The sequence below is a fragment of the Myotis myotis genome, unplaced genomic scaffold (genome assembly GCF_014108235.1).
Source record: "Myotis myotis isolate mMyoMyo1 unplaced genomic scaffold, mMyoMyo1.p scaffold_m19_p_1, whole genome shotgun sequence".
Classification (NCBI taxonomy): domain Eukaryota; kingdom Metazoa; phylum Chordata; class Mammalia; order Chiroptera; family Vespertilionidae; genus Myotis; species Myotis myotis.
The window spans coordinates 126617487-126644146 of NW_023416313.1; the positions used below are offsets into that span (position 1 = coordinate 126617487).

Below are 26660 nucleotides of genomic sequence, written 5' to 3' on the forward strand. Positions count from 1 at the left end.
AAGAGAAGAAAAGTACATATGCAAAGATTTTTAAGCACAGAGACCCTAGTACAGTGATAGCGAACCTTTTGAGCTCGGCATGTCAGCATTTTGAAAAACCCTAACTTAACTCTGGTGCCGTGTCACACATAGAAATTTTTTGATATTTTCAACCATAGTAAAACAAAGACTTATATTTTTGATATTTATTTTATATATTTAAATACCATTTAACAAAGAAAAATCAACCAAAAAAATGAGTTCGCGTATCACTTCTGACACGCGTGTCATAGGTTCGCCATCACTGCCCTAGTAGGAATGGTCATATTATAAATGTTGTGGTTTTATTGTTCCAAGTTTCTGTCATGTGAATTGGTTTCAAGTGTAAGAGGGTCTGGAGATTTAGTGCTACAGAAAGACATAGCTAGATCAGTGGAGAGAAGTTACAGAGAGATATTTCTACTCAGTTTAATGAGCACTATAGTGAATACATTGGTAATAGTCACATCGGCATGAAAATAGGCTGGAGTGCTTCATAGGACAATGCCTTCTTGCTTTTCTTTGGGGTATACAAATTGAGGTGATCCCCTCATGGGATGTAGTGGAGGAAAACTATTTTGAAGTGGAGAGGGGGAGAGTTGATTTCTTAAGATCTTCCTAATGCTGAGATGATATCTTTTAGAATATTTTTTTTCAGAGTAATTATTTTTAATGTCTTCTCAAATTAATCTGCCATTGTTTATATTGGAAGCTTTTACCAATTTCACCAATGAAGTATAAAGCACTTCTAGGTGAAGTTTCCAATATTTGAGATGAAAGAAGAGCTAATATCAAGGTTGATTTCCAGTCAGATTGGCCAAGTCCTCATCTAAGGAATTTATTACTTTGAGGCATTTTGTTCTCTCATTTTTATATAAAACTTATTTTGATTGATTTCAGGTCTAAAATAAGCAATATGTACATACTAGACAAGTTCCCTAGTAGATTTTAGTTATTAAGCAAAATTTTCCTGAGTTGTAGAAGTAAGGAATATGATATTTGGAGATAGCCTTTGGTCAGATTTTGCTAGCAATGGAAAATTCACCTCATCCTTAGCCTTAAACCAGAAGCACTTTGAGAAGTAGTGACTATGTTTGGATGTTTCATTGAGGGTGAAATAGTCATTTCCTTATTTTATATTAGAAAGGCAAAAATAATGATTTAAGTAATAGAGAACTTAAAGTTATAAATGCTTTCAGTTGGACCTGAATAAGGCTATTCATGCAAATTCAAGTTTCCTGTAACCATTGAACTGTGGCACTTGGAATTAATGATATAGTAAAGAATGATTTTCAGGGTCTCTGTGATACTAAAGTATTTTATATTTGATTGCTTTGGTAGTTAGTACCGAAGGAGGACGTATATAAAAGTTGCATCCAGCCTGTCATTGCTTCTTGCAACACCAGGGCCAGCTCCAAACCAGCATGTGCTTGGCACGACTAGGAAATCAGCATTCTGATGAATACACTGTTCCAACATTTTAAGGAAGGCCTGAACCCCTTAACATGTTTTCACCTTGAGTCTCTTCTCTATCTTCCCCTGGTTTCTGATTTTGCTGCCCCCTTTCCCATTATTTCAGTCTCTCTCTTTTAGATTGACTCTTCTTTCTTCTTGGTCACTATTTAGATTTCACTTAAACAAAACTGCTATTCTAACCAAAACAAACAATTTGGATTATTTCATGTATTGATATTCCTGTCTTGACTTGAGCCAGGGATCATCCTAGAGGGTGAGATAAACAGTCATACCTTCTTGTTTCTAAAGATAATATAAACATTGCACAAGTATCATGGCTCTTAATGTCTTGTACCTAGGCAATTGAGAATAATTTTTGCACCTGGTTTTAGCAGAAAACTAATATATCCACAATCCTTTTAAAGCCAACAGCCAGGGGGAAAGCAGTTGTCAAATGTAGTACACATGTCTTTTTTTTTTTTTTTAATCCCCACCTGCAACCTAGATACATGCCCTGACCAGGAATTGAACCAGCAACCTTTCTGTGTACAGGACAATGCCCAGCCAACTGAGCCGCTCTGGCTGTGTTGGGCCCTTGTACACTTCTCTCTGCCAAACTCAGCTACTTAACAACAGATCTGAGAACCAGGAATGAACTGAAAGAGGCTTTTAAACTACATTTAGCTGATGTCTGAAAGTTCAGACCTTAAAATGGTGTATTAGGTTTACTAGAGCCTCTTTATTTACTTGTTTTTCCTCTTAATGATAATAGCAAACACATAAATAACACTAAGTGTTCTAAGTGCATTATGTATTTTAGCTCATTTAATCTTCTTGGTGATCTTGTGAGGGAAATACTATTATAATTCTGATTTAACAGATGAGGAAACTAAGTCTTGCATAGGTTGCATCATTTCTCATAGTTACATAGTTTGTTTTGTTACAGATGGGATTCAAATTTAAGTGTATAGCTACCTGTTATTTTTGATCCTTAAATTCTTTAACTCATAATTCTAAGAAACCTGGTTAACTGATTTCTTATACCACAACAAATTAGAAGTTACAAATTTCAAAGAGAATGTAATAACTCTGGATCCCCATTGCTTTTCAAACTATAATGTATATATGAATCTCCTGGATATCATATTAAAATGTAGATTTTGATTAAATCTGTGGTACATTTCTAACAAATCCCAAGGTAATGCTGATACTGTTGATCCATGGACCCCACTCTGAGTAGCAAGGAATTTCAATACGTTCATATTCTGTTTGTTAGGAACAGGTCTGGGACTAGGAAGAGATGTGTGGGGCATCTAAGATGCTCCACTTACCTTTCCCTAGTGATACGGGAAATTTGGACTGGAACGCATGGTGTTCACCTGGGCAGGATGGTTTTCCCAGGCTGTTGTCCGGTGGGGTTGAATGAAACCACGGATGAAAGGTGGTATAGTAAAGGTGGAAATTTATTGAGAAACAAGCACAGATTCCCACTGGGGAGAGGGAAAGAGTCCCACTGAGTCCCTTTCTTCTATGGTTTTTAAAGGCTGCAGATCTTTGTGCTTTGATATCCCCTCTGATTGGTCACATCCCCTTCTGATTTGGTCACTATAGCAACTCCAGAGTTCAAGTCTCAGGTGAAGTTTCCTCCTTCTTCTCCCTTATTATTCTCCCATTCCCTCTGGGCTTTTCTTCCTCTTTCTTTAAATGAGGGGTTTCCTTCCCTTTGTTTGGGGAATGTGTACTTTTTACTACTCCCAGCTCCCTTGTCTTATAGAAATGTACTCTTTGCAACTCTGTAGCCCTGTGTTTTTTCCATGGACTCCTTAATTTTTAAAATTTCCTAACCCTACCTATTTCACCCCTAAAAGTTCATTTCACTAGTCCAGTCCCTGGTTAAGAATCATGTTTTTAAATAACATTCAGTGACTCGCAATTATGCTTACAACATAATTAAAAGGAAATTTAAAAAATGATATCTGCACTATTATGTCAATTTAAATGAAGAGTGAGTGTGTGTGTGTGTGTGTGTGTGTGTGTGTGTGTGTATGTAAGTATATGCTTAACAAAACTCTGAGGAGATATGGCAGATATTAATAGTTGTTATCCTCTGAGTGATAAGTTCATAGATGGTATATTTTTTATCTTTATATATTTGGCATTTTTCAGTCTTTAATAATATGCCTGCATAATTTTCTAGACGTAGTTTATTATTAACATTATTAAAACTTTTAGATAACTATACACTCAAACTTGGTTTATTACAACAGAGCTTGGAGGAAACATTTGCTTTCTGCCACCTGCATACTTCTCTTCAACCTCCCCAAAATATCTGCTCATTATTTTTCTCAAGAAGTGCATAGGCTATTTAATGGTTTAGTGGGGGCTTCACTTTAGGTTTTCGGTTAGAGCATCTGCCAACAAAGATAATAAGAGGCAAATATTTTTAAGAAAGGGGGTAATGAAATACTTTTTATGAATAATTATGGGTTAGATGTGGAAACATTCCATTTTTCAATATTTACTGGTATATATTTTGCATAAGCTTCATAGCTGGGCCTCATCTAGGCACCTCCAAACTCCAAACAAAGAAAAGGAATCTGAAAATCTCTCCATAGCTCCTGCTGGGTAGCTTCAGGCAGAGGCTAAATTAGCACCTCCTTAGAGATCCAAGAGCCAGTATACCCAGTGGTCAGTGTGGACCATCCAGATTACAACTCCTCAGATTCATAAGGGACACACTCAAGGGGCAGACTCAGTGAGCACCAAAGCCCCACTGAAGCAAGTCTTGCCCCATAAGGGTGTCTTCAGCACAGAAGTTCTCCCACCATAGACACAGCTGATTCTCACAGCCAATTGGCCTGGAGGTTAATTTCTCCCAGTGATACCTACAACAATCAAGGCTTAACTACAACAAGACTGTGCACAAAGCTCACAAAGGGGTGCACCAAGAGTGTCAACCTCAGGTAATTGGGGAGGCTGAGCCACTGGGCCCTATAGCACACCTAGCACACAAAGCCACTCTACCAACACAGGGAAGCATAAAGAATGCGGAGACAAAGAAACAGGTCACAAATGACAGAAATGGAGGAAAGCAAACTACTGGATATAGAGTTCAAAACCACGGTTATAAGGTTTTTCAATAATTTTCTAGAAACCACCAATAAATTTAGTGAGACCCTTGAGGATATGAAAAAGAACCAAATAGAAATTAAGCATACACTGACTGAAATAAAGAATATTATACAGACTCCCAACAGCAGACTAGAGGATCCCAAGAATCAAGTCAAAGATTTGAAATACGAAGAAGCAAAAAACGCCCAGCCGGAAAAACAAAAAGAAAAAAGAATCCAAAAATATGAAGATAGTGTAAGGAGCCTCTGGGACATCTTCAAGTGTACCAACATCCGAATTATAGGGGTGCCAGAAGAAGAGAGAGAGAGCAAGATATTGAAAACCTATTTGAAGAAATAATGACAGAAAACTTCCCCTACCTGGTGAAAGAAATAGACTTACAAGTCCAGGATGCCCAGAGAACCCCAAACAAAAGGAATCCAAAGAGAACCACACCAAGACACATCATAATTAAAATGCCAAGAGCAAGAGACAAAGAGAGAATCTTAAAAGCAGCAAGAGAAAGAAAGTCAGTTACCTACAAGGGAATACCCATACGACTGTCAGCTGATTTCTCAACAGAAACTATGCAGGCCAGAAAGGAGTGGCAAGAAATATTCAAAATGATGAATAGCAAGAACCTACAACCAAGATTACTTTACCCAGCAAAGCTATCATTCAGAATTGAAGGTCAGATAAAGAGGTTCACAGATAAGAAAAAGCTAAAGGAGTTCATGACCACCAAACCAGTATTATATGAAATGCTGAAAGGTATCCTTTAAGAAGATAAATAATTTGATGAACAGAATAAACTGGTGAATATAATAGAATCAGGGACATAGAAAGGGAATGGACTGACAATTCTCAGCAGGGAAGGGGTGTGGCGGGTGCAGGAAGAGACTGGATAAAAATCATACACCTATGGATGAGGACAGTGGCAGGGGTAAGGGCAGAAGGTGGGGTGGAACTGGGTTGAGGGGAGCTATGGGGGGAAAAAAGAGGAACAACTGTAATAATGTGAACAATAAAGATTTAATTTAAAAAAAAACTTCAGAAAATAAAGGAGGGAGAAATAATAACTTTTTTAGATAAAAACTAATACAACTTATGACCAGCAGATCTACATTACAAGAAACATTAAAGGACGTTCTTCAAGGTAAAGGGAAAAATAATACCACATGTAAATTTGGATTATACAAAGGAATAAAGAATGGTAGAAATGATTCATATGTGGATAAATATAAAACAGATTGTTTCCTCCTTTTTGACTTTCTTTAAAAGGTAACTGACTAAACCAGAAAATAATATCGGTGTCCATTTAGTAGGTTTTGTACTATCTGTGAAATTAAAATGTATGACAACAAAACTCACAGAATGGGATGGGGAAAGGGAAATATATGATGGTAGGGGTCTTCTACATGAAGTGATCTAATATTTCTGAAGGTGGATTGTAGTAAGTTAAAGCATCCACTAAAAAGGTTCTTGAAAGATAGTTATAACTAATAAGAATGAAATCCTTAAAAATAATCCAACAAAAGACAAGTGATGAATTTTTATCAAATATTTAATGGAGAAATAGTTCACAAAATAGAGGAAGAAGGAACACTTTTCAGTTCATTTTAGGAGACCAGCATTGCACTAATTTTAAAACTAGATAAAGACATTACAAGAAAAGAAAACTGTGAACAAATATCTTTCATGAATCTAGATGAAAAAATTAACCATTAGCAAATAAAATTCAGTAGTATATATAAAAAATGGGTTTATTCTAGGGATGCAAGATTGGTTTCACATTGGAGAATCCACTAACATAAATTATCACTATAATAGAAAAAAAACTGGGGGGACTATATAATACTGTCAGTAGTTGCATAAAAAGCGTTGGACTAAATTCAACAACTGTTTATGATAAAACCTCTCAGAAAACCAGAAACAGAAGGGAACATAACCTGATAAAAGTAACCTACACCTACATCTTTAGCTAAAATCTCATTTAATGCTACAAGATAAAATGCCTTTTTCCCTAAGATAGGAAACAGGTGTGACAACTCTCCTCCCTCTGTCTATCTAATATTGTAATGGAAATCCCAGCCAGTGTAATAGGCAATAAGAAGTAACAAGTGTCACACAGATTGGCAAGGCAGAAATAGAAATTCTTTATTTGAAGACATGATCATGTCTGAAGAAAATGCTAATAAATCTCCAAAAAGCCATTAGAATTTGTAATTGGATTTATCGAGATTGCAGGATACAAGGTAAATACATAAAATCAGTTGTATATGTATTTCCACTGATCTATATAATCTATATATAATCTATATACTAGCAGTGAAATGTAACATTTATATGGAAATAGAAAGGCCCTAGAAAAGTTAAAAAAAAAAAAAGAATTGACAAATAAGACCAGTATTAGAAGGTTTTTACTACCTAATTTCAAGACTTCCTTTACATTTTAAAACTTTCTGTTTAAAGTGATCAAGGTAGTGTTGGCCTAAGGAAGACCTATATTGATGGAACAGAATAGAGAATCCAGGATTTTTATGGTTTTGAACTAACATTTAAGTCTTAATAATCTATTTTGAGTTTATTTTTATGTATAGTGTAAGAAGGTGGTCTAGTTTCATTTTTTTGCATATGTCTAGCCAATTTTCCCAGGACTACTTACTGAATAGACGGTCTTTACCCCATTGTATGTTTTTCCCTGCTTTGTCAAATAGTAATTCATATAAAGGCATGGGTTTATTTATGGGTTCTCTATATATTGTTTTTATGCTAGCACCATGCTGTTTTGATTGCTCTGGCCTTGTAGTATAGTTTAATATCAGGTAGCCTGATTCCTCCCAGTCTGTTCTCCTTTCTCAAGATTGCGATGGCTTTTGTGGTTGCATATAAATTTTTGGAACATTTGTTCTAGTTCTGTGAAACATGCCATTGGTATCTTGATAGGAATTACATTGAATTTATAGATTGCTTTGGGTAGTACGAACATTTTAATTATGTTAATTTTTCCTATCCATGTGCATGGTATATACTTCCACTTGTTTGTGTCTTCTTCAGTGTCTTATAATTTTCTGAGTATAGGTCTTTTACATCCTTGGTTAAATTTATTCCTAAGTATTTTTTTTTCATGCAATTGTAAATGGGATTGTTTATTAGTTTTCCTTTCTGATAGTTCATTATTAGTGTATAAAAATGCCACTGATCTGGATGTTTATTTTGTATCCTGCTACTTTACTGAAGTCATTTAAAAGTTCCAGTAGTTTTTAGTTGGAATCTTTAGGGTTTTCTATATACATTATCATGTCATTTTCAAATGTCAGTTCTACTTTTTTTCTTTCTAATTTGGATGCCTTTTATTTCTTCTTATCTGATCACTGTGGCTAGGACAGTGATCAGATAAGAAGTGTTGAATAAGAGTGATGAAAGCAGATTTCTTATTTCCAACCTTAAGGGAAACACTTATAGATTTTGCCTATTGAGTATGATGTTGACTATGAGTTTGTCATATATGGTCTTTATTAAATTGAGGTATGTTACTTCCCTACTCTGCTGAGAATTTTTGTTATAAAAGGGGTGCTGGGTTTTATCACATGCTTTTTCTGTGTCTGTTGATCAGATCATGTACTTTTTATCATTTATTTTGTTTATGTTGTGTATCATGTTTATTGATTTGTGGATATTTTCCCAACCTTGCATCCCTGGAATGAATCCCTCTTGATCATGGTATATGATCTTTTTAATGTATTGCTAGATCCAGATTGCTAATATTTTGTTGGGGATTTTAGTGTCTATGCTCATCTGGTTTTGGGATTAGGATAATGCTGGCCTCTTAAAATGAGCTTGGTTTTCTTCCCATCTCTTGGATTTTTTGGAATAGTTTGAGAAGTATTGGTGTTAGTTCTTCTTTGAATGTTTGGTAAAATTCACCCACAAGATCATCCAGTCTATTGTAGTGTTATTTACACTAGCCATGATTTGGAAGCAGCCCAAGTGTCCATAAGTTAATGAGTGGATAAAAAAGCTGCGTTTACACAATAGAATAGTACTCGGCCATAAAAAAGGAAATCTCACCCCTTGTGACAGCATGGATAGACCTGGAGAGCATTATGCTAAGTGAAATAAGCCAGTCAGAGAAAGTCAAGTGACATATGGTTCCACTCTTATGTGGAATCTAATAACAAAATAAACTAACAAAAACAATAGAAACAGACTCGTAGATAAAGAACAGACTGACAGCTATCAGAGGGGAGAGGGGTTGCAGAGATAGGCAAAAAATACCCCAACCCACAACAAAACAAAACTCATAGATATCAACAATAGTATGGTGACTACCAAAGGGGAAAGGAGGTGGGGGGAGGTAGGAAAGGGTATAGAGGATAATAAATGAGACTTGACTTGGGGTAGAGAATATAGTACAATATACAGATGATATATTATAGAATTGTATACCTGAAACCTTTATAATTTTATTAACCAACTAGAGGCCAAGTGCATGAAAATTCATGCACTGGAAGGGGGGTCCCTCAGCCCAGCCTGCCCCCTCTCACAATCCGGGAGCCCTCAGGCGCAGGAGGTGACTCAGTGATCAGGAGACGGTGATGCCCCCATCACACCTCTGCTGCTGCCACTGCTGGCAGCGCAAGCCTTGGCTGGCCCTGGTTACCTGAGACTCGGGTGGCCCTGGGTGGCTGGGAAGCTGTCATCTGAGGCTTGCCTGCACCTCGGGCCAGCCCTGGGTGGCTGGGGGACTGAGGTTCTCTGGAGGCAGGCACGCGGAGTGGCCGGGCCCACCTGAGGGCATGCCCAGCATTGCCATGCGCCTGCTGCCCTGGCAGCAGGGCTAAGGGGACTGGGTGCTGCCATCTTGTGGCTATGGGTGCCACCATCTTTGAGTGCATGGCAGTCAATTAGCATATTCCCTCCTTATTGGCTGTGAGCACTGCCATCTTTGAGGGCGGGGCAGCAAATTAGCATATTCCCTCCTTATTGGCTGTGGGCACCACCATCTTTGAGGGTGGGACAGTCAATTAGCATATTCCCTCATCGGTTGTGGCACTGCCATCTTTGAAACGGCATGAGGACCCATTAGCATATTCCCTCTTTATTAAATAGAATGTCACCCCAATAAGTTCAATAAAATTGTAAAAAAATGTCTTGTGTCTTGTTATAAGAATGTCACAGTAATAAAAAATTAATAACTAAAACAACAACAAACCAAATGATAACTGCCTTATGAACATCTGTTTGTAATAGGAGATGTAGTTAAAAAATTCTTTTAAAATAATAAAGAATAGAGAATCCAGAAATAGACCCACACATGTAGATAGATGGTCAATTTATTTTTGACAACCTTGCCAAGATAATTCAATGGAGAAAGGATAGTCTTTTCAACAGATGTACTAGAACACCTGGGTACCCAAATGAAAAAAAAAATTAACCCCAACCCTTACTTCTTCTATATACAAAATAACTTAAAAGGATTCATATCTCTAATTATAAAAGGTTAAAACTATAAAACTTTAAGAAAAAATATCACAGGAGAAAACATTCATGAATTTTGGATAGGCAAAGACTTTTTATAAGTACCGCGCGCTAACCGATTGCGCCACTGGAGCTCCGGCCAGCAAAGACTTTTTAGGATACAAAAAAGTGTGGATCATAACAAAAGTAAAATTGACAAATGGTACTCCATCAAAATTTAAAATTTCTATTCTTCAGAAAACATTGTTAAGAATATGAAAGACATTCTTAAACAGAGACAGCATATTCTCAGCATATTCTCAACACGTGTATTTGACAAATGACTTGTGGCCAGAGTATATAAAGATTTCTTACAGGTTATTAATTAATAAGACAGGGAAACCAAGATGGCGGCATAGGTAAACACTGGAGATTGCTGCCTCGCACAACCACTTCAAAAATACAACTAAAAGACGGAACGGACATCATCCAGAACCGCAGGAAGGCTGGCTGAGTGGAAAGTCTACAACTAGAAGGAAAGAGAAAAGCATACCAAGACTCAGAGGAGGTGCGGTGCGGAAGTAAAATACAAAGGTGTGGAGGTGCGTGTGGAGGTGCATGCGGAGAGGGCTGGCGGCTGAGGTCACGATTGTCTTTTTCAATCGGGAGAGAGTCTCAGGCTCTCTCTCTGGGGACCCAGACTCATACGGGAGAAACGGGACTGTCTGGCATCAGTCGGAACTCGAGGACAGCTTTCTCTCGGAGGCACATGCAGCGATTGCCGGGGCCTCTGAGGACAGGACTGAGAGCAGCCATACTGCTCGCTCCGCCTGCCCAGTTAATCCCCTGGGGCTCTGCCCGCTCAAGCTGTGCATGGAGGCTTTTGCATATGAAAGGCCCGGCCCTTTCTAATCTGAAAATTACTTAACAAACTGCAGCTGCCCCAAGGCCCCAGGGCAACTTCCATTGCTTTACAGCTGGCTTCTGCAGGGTAGCCTCAGGCAGAGGCTAGATTAGCACCTCCTTAGATCCAAGAGCCAGTGTACCCAGTGGTCAGAGTGGGACCATCCAATTATAACTCCGAAGATCCATAAGGGACACACTCAGGCAGCAGACTCAGTGAGCACCAAAGCCCCACTGAAGCAAGTCTTGCCCCATAAGGGTGTCTTCAGCACAGCAGTTCTCCCACTGCAGACACAGTTGATTTTCACAGCCAATTGGCCTGGAGGTCAATTCCTCCCTGTGTTACCTACAGCAATCAAGGCTTAACTACAACAAGACTGTGCACAAAGCCCAAAAAGGGGTGCACCAAGAGTGTCTACCTCAGGTAATTGGGGAGGCTGAGCCACCGGGCCCTAGAGGACACTTAGCACAGAAAGCCACTCTATCGACACAGCGAAGCATAAAAAATGCAGAGACAAAGAAACAGGTCACAAATGACAGAAATGGAGGAAAGCAAACTACTGGATATAGAGTTCAAAACCATGGTTATAAGGTTTTTCAAGGACTTTCTAGAAACCGCTGATAAATGTAGTGAGATCCTCAAGAAATCTAATGAGACCCTCGATGTTGTGATAAAGGACCAACTAGAAATTAAGCATACACTGACTGAAATAAAGAATATGATACAGACTCCCAACAGCAGACCAGAGGATCGCAAGAATCAAGTCAAAGATTTGAAATACAAAGAAGCAAAAAACACCCAACCAGAAAAGCAAAATGAAAAAAGAATCCAAAAATACAAAGATAATGTAAGGAACCTCTGGGACAGCTTCAAGCGTACCAACATCTTAATTATAGAGGTGCCAGAAGAAGAAAGAGAGCAAGATATTGAAAACCTATTTGAAGAAATAATGACAGAAAACTTCCCCTACCTGGTGAAAGAAATAGACTTACAAGTCCAGGATGCCCAGAGAACCCCAAACAAAAGGAATCCAAAGAGAACCACACCAAGACACGTCATAATTAAAATGCCAAGAGCAAGAGACAAAGAGAGAATCTTAAAAGCAGCAAGAGAAAGACAGTCAGTTACCTACAAGGGAATACCCATACGACTGTCAGCTGATTTCTCAACAGAAATTTGCAGGCCAGAAGGGAGTGGCAAGAAATATTCAAAGTGATGAATACCAGGAACCTACAACCAAGATTACTTTATCCAGCAAAGCTATCATTCAGAAGAGAAGGTCAGATAAAGAGCTTCACAGATAAGGAAAAGCTAAAGGAGTTCATCACCACCAAACCAGTATTATATGAAATGCTGAAAGATATCTTTTAAGAAGAGGAAGAAGAAGAAAAAGGTAAAGATACAAATTATGAACAACAAATACACATCTATCAACAAGTGAATCTAAAAATCAAGTGAATAAATAATCTGATGAACAGAATGAACTGGTGATTATAATAGAATCAGGGACATAGAAAGGGAATGGACTGACTATTCTTGGCATGGAAAGGGGTTTGGGGGTGCAGGAAGAGACTGGACAAAAATCGTGCACCTATGGATGAGGACAGTGGGTGGGGAGTCAGGGTGGAGGGTGGGGTGGGAACTGGGAGGAGGGGGAAAAAAGAGGAACAAATGTAATAATCTGAACAATAAAGATTTAATTTAAAAAAAAATAAGACAACCCAGTTAAATAAATAGCATAAGAAAATAATGAATGACCAGTGCAGCAGAGGAAAAGGGGTTTAACATCATCAGACATCAGAAAAATGCCATTTAATGCAATGAGATACCACTGTATATCATCAAAATAGCTAAAGTTAAAAATTATAAAGGATCAAGTGTTAGGTGAGATGTAGACTGATTGAAATTTTCATATGCTGCTAGTGGGAAAGTAAAATGATAAAACCATTTTAAAAAACAGCTTGGCAGTTTGTTAAAAATTAAACATCTATAATAATAAAAGTGTAATATGCTAATTAGACCAGACATACTTCCAGACGACCTTCTGGACAAAGCCGGGCCTGCAAGGGCTAAGGCAGCCACCGCAGTGGGCGGGGGCCAAGGCAGAGGAGGTGGCGTGGGGGTGGTGGGGGCCGAGCCCCTTGCATGAATTTTGTGCATTGGGCCTCTAGTCTATAATAATAAAAGCGTAATATGCTAATTAGAATAGACAGCTGAACCACCTTCCGGATGTCATTCTGAACATTCTTCCTGATAAAGCCGTGGCGGTGGGTGCCGAGGTAGAGGCAGTTAGGGGCGATCAGGCAGGTAGGCAGAGTGGTTGTGGTGAAAACATGGGCAGGTTAACAGTTAGGGGCAATCAGGCAGGCAGGCAGAGTGGTTAGGGGGAATGAAGCAGGCAGGCAAGCAGTTAGGGGTGATCAGGAAGGCAAGCAGGCAGAGTGGTTAGGGGCAATCAGGCAGGCATGCGAGTGGTTAGAGGTGATGAGGCAGGCAGGCAGAGTGGTTAGGGGCAATCAGGCAGGCAGGCAAGTAGTTAGGGACGATCAGGCAGGCAGAGTGGTTAGGGGCAGTGAGGCAGGCAGACAGAGCGGTTTAGGGTGATTAGGCAGGCAGGCAGGCAAGCGGTTAGGAGCCAGCGGTCCCGGATTGCCTAAACTGGCCATGAGACATCCCCTGAGGGGTCCCAGATTGTGAGAGTGTGCAGGCTGGGCTGAGGTACCCCCTTCCCCCAGACCTCCCATGCACTGGCCTCTAGTATTACTATAAGGCCCAATAATTTTAGCCTAGAGTAATGAAAATATGTTCACAGATAAACTTGTACAAGAATGTTCATGTTGGCTTTATTCATAAAAGCTCCAAGCTGGAAACAGCTAATATATCCATCAACTAGTAACTGGATAAACACATTGTGGGGGGGGGCACGGATCATGGAGGGCATTGATGACGTGGCTCTGCCAGCAGGGACACTGCCAGCCCTGATGGGACCTGACAAGAGTCAGACTGCAGCAGAATGGTGGAGCAGGTGAGTGGGTGGCAACAGGCCAAGGCGGGTGCGAGTGGGACCCAATTGCCCCGTTGATTGCCCCACAGATGGTGACCAGCAGTGGCAGCAGGGGGCGGGGCCGCCGCCTGGCTCCCAGGCACTGAGGGAGCCGGGCGAGGGCCAGATGACTCAGGCGGAGGGGGTTGTGCAGGGGCCTGGGGCCCAGGTACTGCCCGGAGCCCAGAGATCAGCTGGGACCTGCCTTTCCATGCCAAATGCTCACGTTTCAATTGCTGGCCAGTCCTAGGGACCACACCCATGCACAAATTTTGTGCACCAGGCCTCTAGTTCGACAATAAAAGGGGATAAAGCACTGATACACACAACATGAAGGACTCTCAAAAACATTATGTTGATTAAAGTAATCCAAATACAAAAAAAATACAAAGTATGAATTTGTTTAGTGTTCTGGGTTATTACATCAGGAATGCTAGAAAATCTCGATTTAATCTATAGTGACAATAAGCAGACAAGTTGTTGCTGTAGATGAGAGTGGAGTGTGATTGGCCTGGATGGGGTACAGGGAACGTTTGGGCATTATGAATGTGCTCTATGTCCTGATTATGGTGGTAATTATATGGATACTAGAAGCCCTTTGCATGAAGATTCGCGCAATTGGCCTTCCTTCCCCTGGCTGGTGGCACCGGTTTTCCTCCGGCACCCGGGACCCAGGCCTTTGGTCCGGCTGCAGCGAGACTTGGCTTCTCTTCTGTGGCTGCAGTGAGGCTTCAGTCTTCAGTCTTCATTCTTCGCTCTGCACCTGCATATGCAAATTAACCACCATCTTTGTTGGGTTAATTTGCATAGTTGCTCTGATTGGCTGGTAGTGGTAGCAGAGTGACACCAATTTGCATGTTTCTCTTTTATTAGTATAGATAGGTGTTTATAAAATTCATTGTAATGCGCACTGAAAATGTACATATTTTATTGTATACAAAATATACTTCATTAATATAAAAATAACTTCAGTAATGTTTTTTTAAAAACCTATAAATGTTGAAAGTTGTTTTACTAAAAATGATTAACTTCTGTCTAATGTTAGAAGACCTCTGTGTAAGGCTGAAACTTAATTGACCTGAAAAATCCATTTAGGTAAATCAGTATACACAATATAAACAAGAATGCATGAATTAAATATCCTTAAACAAAGAAAGAGAGGTGAATTCTCAGTTTACTTTCTAGTTTATTATTTGATGTTTTGGAATGGGGCCCTTGCATGCTTAGAATTCATTGATGTACTTTTCAAATTTCTTTTAAATGATGTTTGGTAGTGTTTTTGGCATTAAGAATCCAGCTGAAAGGAAGTAATTACATATAACTTATTTTTCATTGTTCTTTTCTCTTTTTTTAAACTAGAAAGAATATGTGGAAGACACCCTAATGTTCCTTAGAATCTGTTCTTCCTTTTAGGAATAGAAGCTCTCGAGTTTACCTGAGCACATACATGGATGACCACCTAGACACTACATCTCTCTGCTTCTTTTGTAGAAGGATGTGACTTTGTGATTGAGAGGTGAATGGTAGTGTGTGTAAGGTTACCTCCTTAAAAACAAGCCACTGGACCCAGAATTTCTTTTTTCTTTCTCTGCTGGTTGGAGGTTAGTTACATTAGGTATAGCTGCCACCTGAAAGAAATAAAAGCTCTAAGGAAGATGATAGGGCCAGCCTGCCTCCCTGAATGATCTTGTCTGGCATACGTCCCCCTGCCACACTGTATTGTGACATGAAAAAGAAAGTTTTCTAACTTGAGCATTTCTGAGGATCTTTGTTATGGCAGAAAGTTTATACCCTAATAGAAAATGAAAGGATATAAGACGTCTGTGTTTTTCTGTGTGTACTATATGGTCATATTTAATATATTTTGGTGTATATTCTCAATTAACAATTTCTAAAATAGCATAGGATTGCATGCCAAGAGTTATGTTGATATAGTAGATATTTAGAGAGTGTTTCTCAAATGTCCAAGTTATGTTTAAACTTTATGTACTAAGTATTAATAAATTAGAATACAGTACTGCTGTTTTCTAATTTTTAAGGTTGTATTTATGGACTTGATTATGATCAATTTCAATACAGTTTTACAGACCTTTTTAAAGAAGTTGTTTTCTTTTAAAATACCTAAATATTCTGTTTTTCAGCTTTTCTATAATTACTGTTAATCTGGTCTATGAAAGGCTTAAATATATAAATTAATGATTTCTTCCATTAATTTTTGTTTACATTTCTGTCAGTTTTTAGTTTGGTAAGTGTGTTAATATATTATTTACTGTCAAAATCTCAATTGAGGATTATACATTTTGTCACAATGACATGACTCTAATTTATGCCTGGTGCTTTGTGTTTTAGCTGGCATTAATATTAGTTTATATTTCTCTATACATCTTTGTATTTCATGTTATATTTATCCTTTCTTTGTCATTTCTTTTCTTTTTTATTGTTTCATTGCTTAAAGTATTACAAAGGGTATTACATATGTGTCCTTCCCCCCCTCCCCCGCCCTTGACAATCCCCTGGCCTCCCCTACCCCCCAGTGTCTTATGTCCATTGGTTATGCTTATATGCATGCATACAAGTCCTTCGGTTGATCTCTCTCTCTCCTGCCCCCCAACCCTCCCTGGCCTTCCCGCTGCAGTTTGACAATCAGTTTGAGGCAGCTCTGCCTCTGTATCTATTATTGTTCATAAGTTTATAATGGTCTTTATTATCCATGAATGAGTGAGATCATGTGGTATTTTTCCTTCATTGACTGGCTTATTTCACTTAGCATAATGCTCTCCAGTTCCATCCATGCTGTTGCAAATGGTAAGAGTTCCTTCTTTTTTACAGCAGCATAGTATTTCATCGTGTAGATGTACCACAGTTTTCTAATCCATTCATCTACTGATGGGCACTTAGGCTGTTTCCAAATCTTAGCTATGGTGAATTGTGCTGCTATGAACATATGGGTACACATATCGTTTCTGATTGGTGTTTCTGGTTTCTTGGGATATATTCCTAGAAGTGGGATCACAGGGTCAAGTGGGAGTTCCATTTTTAGTTTTTTGAGGAAACTCCATACTGTGTTCCATAGTGGCTGCACCAGTCTGCATTCCCACCAGCAGTGCACGAGTGTTCCTTTTTCTCCACATCCTCTCCAGCACTTGTCGTTTGTTGATTTGTTTATGATAGCCATTCTGACAGGTGTGAGATGGTACCTCATTGTTGTTTTGATTTGCATCTCTCGGATGATTAGTGACTTTGAGCATGTTTTCATATGTCTCTTGGCTTTCTGAATGTCCTCTTTTGAAAGGTGTCTATTTAAATCCTTTGCCCATTTTTTGATTGGATTGTTTGTCTTCTTTTTGTTAAGTTGTATGAGTTCCCTATAAATTTTGGAGATTAGGCCCTTATCAGATATGATGTTGGCAAATATGTTTTCCCACACAGTGGGCTTTCTTGTTGTTTTGTTGATGGTTTCTTTTGATGTGCAGAAGCTTTTTATTTTGATGTAGTCCCATTTGTTCATTTTCTCTTTAGATTCAAGTGCCCTAGGAGCTGTATCAGTGAAGAAATTTCTTTGGCATATGTCTGAGATTTTGTTGCCTTTGGATGCTTCTAGAATTTTTATGGTTTCCCGTCGTACATTTAAGTCCTTTATCCATTTTGAGTTTATTTTTGTGTATGGTGTAAGTTGGTGGTCTAGTTTCATTTTCTTGCATATATCTGTCCAATTTTCCCAACACCATTTATTGAAGAGACTATCTTTTATATATATATATTTATATATATATATATATGTATATACATATATATATATATATATATATATATATTTTATTGATTTTTTACAGAGAGGAAGAGAGAGAGATAGAGAGTTAGAAACATCGATGAAAGAGAAACATTGATCAGCTGCCTCCTGCACATCTCCCACTGGGGATGTGCCCGCAACCCAGGTACATGCCCTTGACCGGAATCGAACCTGGGACCCTTCAGTCCGCAGGCCGACGCTCTATCCACTGAGCCAAACTGGTTTCGGCGAAGAGACTATCTTGATTCCATTGTATGTTCTTGCCTCCTTTGTCAAATATTAATTGAGCATATTGGTTCGGGCCGATTTCTGGGCCCTCTATTCTATTCCATTGATATATATGTCGGTTCTTGTGCCAGTACCATGCAGTTTTGAGAACAGTGGCTTTGTAATACAGCTTGATATCTGGTATTGAGATCCCACCTACTTTGTTCTTTCTCAGGATCACTGCAGCTATTCGGGGTCTTTTTTTATTCCAGATGAATTTTTGGAGAGTTCGTTCTAGATCTGTGAAGTATGCCATTGGTATTTTAATGGGAAGTGTGTTGAATTTATAGATTGCTTTGGGTAGTATGGACATTTTAATGAGTTGATTCTACCAATCCATGAACACGGTATGTTCTATCAGAAAACTTACCTGAGGTGGGGAAGAAAAAAGTCACACAAGCCCAGAGAGTCCCAAACAAGGTGAACCCGAAAAGACCCACACCAAGACACATCATAATTACCATGGCAAATGTTCAGGACAAAGAGAGAATCTTACAGGCTGTAAGAGAGAGACGGAAAGTTACATACAAGGGATCTCCCATTAGATTATCAAATGATCTCTCAACAGAAACACATCAGGCCAGAAAAGAATGGATGGAAATTTACAAAGTGATGCAAAGCAAAGGACTGAATCCAAGAATCCTCTATCCAGCCAGGCTATCATTCAAACTTGAAGGGGAAATAAGAAGCTTCACAGACAAAAAAAGGCTAAGGGAGTTTATCACCACCAAGCCAGCAATACAAGAAATGCTAAAGGGACTGGTGTAAAAAGAAGAAATAAAAAGCTCAGAAAGAAAACAGCCACACAAAAAAAGAAATGGCTACAAACAAGTACCTTTCAATAATAACTTTGTCATTTCTTTTAAATATATTTCCTAAAAGTGGAATGTATTTATATTCATTTTTTAACCTAGTGAAAACCTTTGTCTTTTAATAGATATTTTAATTCATTTGTTTATTGTCAAAATTGATTTAATTGGTTTTACTTCATTGATCTTCTTTTAAGTTTTTTGTATTAAATTCTTTTTTTTTGTTTTTTTTTTTGCTATTTGATTCAAAGTTTATCTTTAATTTTGACTTGATTGATATTTTAAATCTGTGGTATATCTAATGGTAAATAGCTTGCTTTGAAATGTGCTAGTGATTATATTTTCAAGTTTTTTTGAAACAATAAATCTCTGTACTATCTATAATTAGCAGTTAGGAATGAGATGGTATCTTTTGTTTTCCCTCAGTATGAAATGAGAAATTTAATAGCGTTTTACTTATCTGTTTCTTGGTTTTATTTATATGATATGAAATTTTAATCTCAGAGTGTTAGTAAGTTGTAATTTGAAATTACTTATAAAATATTTCTTTCATTAATTTTAATATAGACATAAAAGTTATAAAAACTAAGGTTATCATAACTTTCAATAAATTGTCACTGTTTTCCGAATATATATTAATATTAGGGGCCCGGTGCACAAAATTTCTGCACTTGTGGGGGGGGTCCCTCAGCCCAGCCTGCCCCCTCTCAGATACTGAAAGCCCTCAGGGGATGTCCTACTGACAAGTTAGGCCCGCTCCCTGCTCCCTTTGGAGAGTGGGCCTAAGCTGCAGTCTGGCCTCCCTTTGTGGCAGGCGACTGGACTGATCTGGGGAAGGCACCAGCCCCATCACCCCGCTGCTGCAGCCACTGCCAGTCATCGCAGCCACCAAGGTGTTTTCATCAACACAGACTCCCCTAAAGCCTCGGGGCCTGGGCAGGAGCCCCCCACCTCCCTCCCCTTGCCGCTCCGTCCCTGCTCAGGCCTAAAGCCTCCGGGCCTGGGAAGGGGACCCCATCTCCCTCTGATCACTGGCTCTGCCTCTGCCCATGCCTAAAGCCTCTGGCCCAGGCTTTAGGCTTGGGCAGGGGCCCCCTCAGCTCCTATCGCAGGCTCGGCCCTGCCCAGGAGCCCCTGGCTCACGCCCTTCTTAGGCTGCTCAAGGCCCACACAGGGCCTATCTTGGAGTGACCTGGATGCCTATGATGCTCCCAGGACCCAGGCCACTGGACGTCTACATATGCAAATTAACTACCATCTTTGTTGGGTTAATTTGCATAGTCGCTCTGATTGGCTTGTGGGTGTAGCGAAGTGATACCAATTTGCATGTTTGTCTATTATTAGTTAATATGAACTTTAAAAAAATTATTAAAATATACTCTTGTGCCATATTACATTACTCAATATTATTATCTTGATCTATTTCCATATTCTGTTTTAAAAATAGACACTCATTTCCTTTTCCCTGTTGCCCACTTTCAGACTATTTTCCTATTTATTAGACAAGGGAAAAGGAAAATCTATTGAAATTACAATGTGAAATGTTTTATTTGGTATTCATTATAGCAAAGCATAAGATTCAGAATGTGTTTGGGATTATAGGATTAATGGGTTTTATGGTGATGGGTTGGGGAATATTACCAGTTATGTATTAGTAAGCTTGTTTTCTAAGATGTCCCTGTTAATGACTGTATCAAATAACATAGGACATGTAATTTACATTATCATTAATGTTTGTTCAATGACAGCAAGAAGCTGTCCTCTGCTGCTTTGAGTCTCTGATAAGCTGTTATTCTTACCTTGAATGTTCCTAATCATGTGACTTTCTCAAGTGGGCATTAGATTCTGTTCTTTCTCTTGAGTAATGATGCTTGTATATGGGTGCTTTATCATATTTTTCAGAATATACTAAAGGACTGTTTAGGGAAGTGGGGTTTTAGAGAACACTCAGCCTTGTCTTGAAAACACTGGAAGGAAGAAGCCTGTAGCAGTTTTTAGGGGTAATATCTTTAAGAAAACAGTGATGTTTGATCATTGCCGGTTTGTTCAGTGGTTAGAGCAGTGGTTCCCAACATTTTTGGCCATGCCCCACCTAAGCATCTCTAAAATGCCCCGTCCCCCATGACATATAATTCTTATTATTCAAAAAGTGAACTCCTATTCACATGGAGGAAGCCTTAAAGGCCATTAACGTGGTCTAAACAAGCTCCCAAAGACATGGCATCTATAAAAGAGAAAACTAAAAGAATGAAAAGACAGTTGAAGTACTGAGAAAGAAATTGTTAAAAATAATAATAATATGAAGTGATATGAAAAAGTAGTAAATAAAATTTCAAAACAACAGAGAACTGAAATGCTTAAATATGTCACTGTATATTTATATAATGTATGTGAGGCCCCTAGAATCATAAGAAATGCAAAAAATTCACTGTTAATAACTCATTCTCAAATTGCTCCCCTTAAAAGTCAAATTGGCCCCCTATGGGGCATGTGCCGCGCATTGGGAACTACTGGATTATAGCAATGGCCCTTGGACCCTTCACTTCCCAGTCAAGGGCACATACCTTGATTGCAGTCTCGATCCCAGAAGATGTTGTTGGTTTTTCTCTCTCTCCTTCTCCTTCCTCCCTTCCACTCCTTCTAAACATCAATGGAAAAATATCCTTGGGTGAAGATTTTTTAAAAAATAACAAAAAACCCCAGTGATGTTTGCTAGGTTATTCTTAGAGATGGGAGACTTGTCTTTCTCACAGACTACCAGGATCTGTAGGGAGTAAATTGGAACTGAGAATGAGAACAGCCTCTCCAGGACTGTGGATTAGGATGGAGTTATTGGCAAGAAACTTATTTAGTGTGGTGTATGGAAAGCACATGGGCTGAGGAGGCAGGAAGACCTTTGTTCTAGCTTTGGCTTTGTGTGTGTGTGTGTGTGTGTGTGTGTGTGTGTGAGTGTGAGAGAGAGAGAGAGAGAGAGAGAGAGAGAGAGAGAGAGAGAGAGAGAAGAGAGAGAGAGAGAGACAGACACTGAGAGACCATGGCAAACCCTCAACTTTTCTGGGCCTTAGGCTAGATATATTAAAAGAACAAGGGGACTCTCTAAGATCCTTTCTAACCTTAAATTCTTTGACTGACCAGGGCACCAGGGATAGCAAGGACATTTTAATTTGACAGCATATTTTTAGATGTCATTAAGCAAAGAAATCAGCTTAATTTCATCTTGTAAAGTTAAGAGTAATAAATCACTTATCTTACTACTTTGAGTAAGGAGAATTAGAAGAAGGGATCATATGTGACTTGTGTATTTATATTCTGATCTAATATTAGGTAAGTGACATGTTGTAGTCAAGAGGCCCAATTATAACACCTGGAAGTAATCTGGTAATAGAATGACTCAGAGGAATGTTAAATCACTATTTTCCCCTGAGAAAACTGAGAAAGGTGTTTATCTACATTTTTTCATTGGCATATGTGCATGTCTTGGGAGTGAGGATGCTGGGAGGTAGCCCCACTGTGGGTAGTAGTCAAACACCAGATTTAAGGTCCCACTGAAGATCTTTCATTGATGAGCTCATAAGTGGTGAAAAGGCTGCCAGCCATGAAATCAGCAATAGAATGCTGCTCAAGGTGGCTGTTTGTCATAAGCTCAGCTGGGCATGGTCACAAGCTTGGTGGGCAGAAAGAATTTTGAAATAATGCCACGCCATAATTGTGAAAGAGCTAGGAAACAGTGCTGACTGAATAAAATCTGTACTGCAATCAAATGGTGACTCTTTTTGAGGAAAGGCTTTGTTCTGGTTAAGTCCTGGAGGATGGGCCACTGACAAAGGCTCCAGCCAGAGCTGCATGGGAAAGATCATGCAGTGGACATTGGTTGTTTCTCTCTGTTGTCATCACTTTGAGGACTAAAATATAATTGAAAAGTTTTATTTACCTCTATCTAGAGCTTCTAGGAGAAAAAAGAGAATTGTTTCATTTCTAAATGCATTTCATTTTAGTAAATAAAGCATTATGAATAAACCCAAATAAAATTCAAAACAAATTAGAAACTTGGATACAAAATATAGGTATTAGTGCCACCATACAAAGAAGACCTCTCTAAGGATGCAGAGATCAACATTCAGTAGCCTCTGTCCTTAGGAACTTAACTTGAGTGAGGGAAACAGGTAAATAGTTAATATTTATTGTTTTATTCAGTTTTTATACAATGTCTACTCTATACAAGGCTATGTACTAGATGTTGAGACTACAAGGTAATCTGTTAATAGAGTCCCTATTTTCAAGACATTTATAGTCCAGAGGAGAGGAGTAAATGAGTAACCAGAGCACAGGGTTCATGGAGTTATATATGAGGGATGAAATCATTAGAATGCATAACAGAAATTGATGCAGGGGACTTTGAATATGTTCTAAGAATGGAACTAAGCAGTGTCAAGGAACCTGTTTCTTCAGTGATTGTAGTAAGCTGTGCTTAAAATTATGTTCCAAGAGTTGTACATTTCTGATGTTAAGGATGATAATAGCCAAGAATTTTACAATGCTTTCTGTCAGCCATAGTTCTAGTGCTTTTCATATAACAAGTTATGTAGTCCTTACAGTAATCCTATAAAGTAGGTGTTAATATTAACCAATAAACTTAGGCCCAGAGCAGTCTAGTTACTTAATAAATAACAACTACTAGTATGTAGTGGATCTGACATTTGGTTCCAAAGTTCATATTCTAAGTACGGTGCTAAGTTAAGACTTACAGAATTAAGGGAGTCATCTACTGGAAGAACCATTGTTGTACATTTTTGTAGGTAGAGCAGCTTAATATTAATGAATTTATATCTGAGCAGCTAGGAGAAAAAATTGTATATACGTATTTTTTTATTGTCTAGAAATAAAGCTTATCTTATAATTGTTGGAATTGCCTTGTACTAGCTATAAATTATAATAGAATTATTAAATTGAAATAATAGAATTTTTAAGTTGAAATCATAGGAAATACCTTTTGATCAATACTGTCCTCCATTAATTTACAGAAAAGGGCCTTCTTGAATTTTAAATATCTCTAAAAGAGAATCTATAGCCTTCCACAATCAGGAGCTGTATCCCACAGCTCTTTGAGGTGGGGATTTCCCTATTCAGTCCAATGTTCTCCAGGTCAGTAGGAGGTTGCTTTCTCTATCTCTCATCCTTTGAAATGTCTGTCTCTTTTTATAACACTAGAGGCCTTTAATTTATAAGCTGGATTTGTAAATTGATGGTGCCCAGCCTGGCTGGGCCTGTGGTGCATGTGGCTTATCTCCATGTTTGGAGGCCTGCTATTTGCTGCTCTCAGGGAGTTAATAAGAGCTTTGGTGACCTGGTTTGCCCAAAATTTATAGGCTCAAATCTAGACGATCTGAAGGAAAAAAATAGAACGAAAAAGTCAAAGTTATGGTTGTAAACTACAAGGAAAGTTAGAATCATAAAACCGGCATCAGTATGCTACAGACAAGAATTAGAAGTTAGGAAGAGCCTAGAAGGAGACATTTTTAATTAAAGCAGTCCTCAAGACATTTGAAATTGTTCGGATGATTTTAAATAGGCAACCCTTTGGCTTTAAAAAGAATCAAGGATTCAGTTTTCTGTATGTGGTGTTAAATATAAAGACATATAAAATTTAAGAGGAAAAGTAATCTTTTAATGTAAAGCCATTTTGATTTATGGTTTTCTGGCCTTTGATAGCCTCCCTGCATCTTGATAAATACATTGAATTGTTTTAAAATGGTATTAAAATAATTTCTTTTGCAAAAGCAAGTATTTTTAATGTAGCAGTTAAGAATATCATTAGGAAGACTATTGAAAGTGATGTCTACCATAAAGCTGAATGGTATTGCTAAATAAAGAAAAGGATATTTAGACCTCATTTGGACAATTAACTAAAAATAAAAGTAAACTTTTACATATAATATTGAAATCAACTATGGACTTAAAGAAATTTACTAAGATAATATTTTGTCTAAATTTATTTTCTATTTTGTTTTTTAAAACTTTAATTTTATTTACAGAAGGAATAAAAAGTACTTTAAAAAAAAAAGCATTACAGATCAAAGTTCCCTTTGACTACTATCCTTCCATCATCCCAGAAGTCACCATTTTGCCATTGTTTCTTCCAAAGCATTTTCTGAATATTTATATGCATATATTTCTATGCATATAACAGAAATATGTTTTGAATAGATGTTAAAAAAATAATTCACAGATTGTATTGTTTGCTAGTTCATTCTAAATATGACCTTCCAGTATGTTTTGGTTTTGATACTTCAATAATATTAATAATAGCAACAGACATTTATTGAGTAGCTATTATGTGCTAGGCAAGATATTTAACATTTTATATATAATTTATTCTCATAACCTGCATAATGAGCTTCGGAGGTGTGAACCCTAAAAAGGATTATATCCACCGGGAAAGACTCCTCATGGTTATCGGCCCCAAATCATAATCATAGTCTAGCAGCCATTGCTAACAGAGGTCTCTCACAGGCTGCATTTCAGGGAAAAGCCACAGACTGAGCTTCCAAGCTTCCTGAACTGTGCTCCTGCTGTCTGATATGACCTGTATAAGGGAGCTCCTGGTATCATCTTTCAACCAATGCACTGAGACCTGCCCCAACCAATTGGAACTGTGCATAACTGTATCTTCATTTGCATTTGCACTGACAAATCAGAGAAGCTCCATAATGACCAATTGGAGTGCATGAAGCTGACCAATTAGGACAGTGCGATTTGAATCAATCAGAACTATGCTGTTTGGATTTCTCATCTGCATTAAAATGAACCAATTGGGAACTAGAGCAGGAACTTCTCTATAAAAAGTGTCCTCCCCTTTGTCTTGGTGAAGCACACTTTTGATTTTCAACAGAGGCTGCTTCCCCCCAGTTTGCAAATTGTTCACTTATAGTTCCTCTTTTTACCGCAGCCCAGATTGAGGATTCCCGTTGGCATTGGGTTGGTGGGAGCAACCTTTTGTTGAAATAGGTGAGTATTCTATATTCATTTTATATGAATAAAAATTTACCTTAATTTTATCTCACATTTACATTGAATTGCTAATGCCAGTAGTTTATCATCCTTTAATAAGTTTTCAAAAAGATAAAACATTTAGAATGATTTAAAAATTGTTAGGAATATAACTTCTAGTTCTGTTAGTTTTGTTATTCACATGACCTCGGCCTTTTTCTACCAAGTCCCTGGAGTATCTTTGCTGAGCCACAAGGCTGGGAATAAGAGGGTGACTCCTGCTCACCTTTTAGGAATGTGGAGGCATTTTTGTCATTATCTGACTCATTCTACATGAAGAAAAGACAACCCAAGACATTTCCTCAGTAGTCACTGCTTTTAAAAACCTAAGCCTGTGATGATGTTCTTGTTTGGGGGAACCGTTATAGGATATAAGATCTAGGAGGAAAGAGGTTTGTTTTTGAAAGATGCTTTTCATTGTGCCCTTAGTCATACTGGTATGAGGAAATAAAGGTTGCTGTAATGAGAACTCTGAAAATTTTTATGGGAATTGGTAGAAAGGAAGTGATATTGGGTGGGTTGAGAGAAAAAAATTTGTGCTTATTTTGTATACCCTGATTTTGGACTTTGGATGAAGATATTTCAAAATTACATGACAAAATTGATATTTTAATGAATGGGATAGCTGTCAGAAAGGTTTAAATCACAGTTCTGCTGCTTACTTGTAATTAGCTGGGTAACCTTGTAAAAGCCACTTTACTTTAATAAAATAATATCCACCTTATAAAGCTGCAGGGTTGAAATTACATTAAGTAT

The 26660-nt window shown here is 38.2% G+C and overlaps 1 protein-coding gene across 4 annotated transcripts in view; it reads left to right on the forward strand.

Moving 5' to 3' along the window:
* ZNF438 (zinc finger protein 438) overlaps positions 1–26660 on the forward strand; it is a 228261-nt gene that overhangs the window by 87033 nt on the left and 114568 nt on the right. For all 4 annotated transcript variants that reach the window (XR_004974255.1, XM_036351540.1, XM_036351550.1 and 1 more), the window contains exon 3: positions 25804–25862. The gene's annotated coding sequence lies outside the window, so the exon portion shown is untranslated. The remainder of the gene's footprint in view (positions 1–25803; positions 25863–26660) is intronic.